Source organism: Leptosomus discolor, chromosome 16, assembly GCF_034619465.1.
Source record: "Leptosomus discolor isolate bLepDis1 chromosome 16, bLepDis1.hap2, whole genome shotgun sequence".
Classification (NCBI taxonomy): Eukaryota; Metazoa; Chordata; class Aves; order Leptosomiformes; family Leptosomidae; genus Leptosomus; species Leptosomus discolor.
In genome coordinates this window covers 5107968-5109491 of record NC_141406.1, presented here as the reverse complement: position 1 = coordinate 5109491, position 1524 = coordinate 5107968, and positions in this window count along the sequence as shown.

Sequence of the window (1524 nt, the reverse complement as noted above, 5' to 3'; positions counted from 1 at the left end):
GTGTAGCACATACAGAGAGACTACGCTGGCTTCCTACTGAGATGTGCTTCTTGCAAGTCCGGTGCATCCTGCTGTAGAAAGGCACTGAAATGCTCTGAGACAAGGCAGCGTCCCACGGTCCGTGTGCAACAGGAACAAGGAACTGCGGTGCAGCTGGACTACAGCAGCCGATGTCGTCTTTTTACACTCGATTCCCCAGGGAGCTGAATTAGATGACAAGAAGATCTATCGCTTTTTGCTCTGAAGTGTTAAATCTATCTTTTCCTGTGTCTCCAGCTGGTATCAAACTCATCAAGTGGGGACAATCAGATTGGTTTAGCTGACACCCCACAGCTGTGACTCTTCTCCTTCATGAACTGTTAACTCATACTGTCACACAGCATGCGTTCTATTCCTCAATGAAAACTTCGGAAGAAAGATTTATAGCTTTACAGACAAACGGTACAGAGCCCTCAAATGTACTTGAAAGAAAAATGCAAACCCAGCACTGATGCTTCGGACTTTTAACCACGTGCATGGATTGTTTTGTCCACAGAAAGAGGCAATACAGTAACACCAACCCCACAATAAAGAGGTCCTAGTAATTGTGGGTAGAGACTCTGACATACCACAATGAGAATTGATTAGTAAGAAATAAATATATATATACACACACAGATACATATATATTTTAAATATATATAATATATATAGTGCATCAATATAATGTATTGCATGTGTATATATAATATATGTATTTTGTATAAAAAAAGCTTCACATTCAAGTATAGATACATATTAAAATATAAAGAGAGGAGGACCTTTTGAAGTTAAACTTAAACAGAGAATCTATTGTAAGCAGAATTCTTATTCAGATCATCAAGACATGTTTTCCCTAGTTTCAAAATGCAATCAATTCAGGTGGTTAGTGTTCCACTGATTATGAGAAACACAACACAATTAAAAGTGAGAAAAAGGGGAAAAAAGCTATGATGGAAAGTTAGAGATAGTGTCAAATACATCAATATATACATAGATCCTTCACTAAGATCTCCCATGCTTTCAGGGAACAAAAATGATTTTTTGATTTGAGTTCATAATACGGTCCCTCAGTTGTTGTAGGATCTAGTAATCAAATTATGACAGGCAAAGGAAAAAGAAATTCAAATGATCAGAAGAAGGATGATTGAAAATCAGCCCTAAAAAGGTAGCTCACAAACCCTGATATGAAATATGGCTCACGCAGCCTGGTTCTGCACCTAAAATACGAAATGTATCATGAGCAGAGAGAATATTGGATGGAAATTCTGAACCTCTGTTAGCCCTCCGTTGATTCAATGTCTAAACAGAAATTGTCTCTCTTGGTATCCCAGTGGCCTTCATCTTTAGATTGTTGAAATTAAGATCACAAAAACAGTGAGTAAATCACTCTGATTTTGTACAAATGTAGACAATGAAAACACTAAGTGTATCTAACTCTGTAAATCTACAAGTCATCCATTTTGCTTGACAATACAGTCCAATTTCAAAACTGTAGTCAGAGGT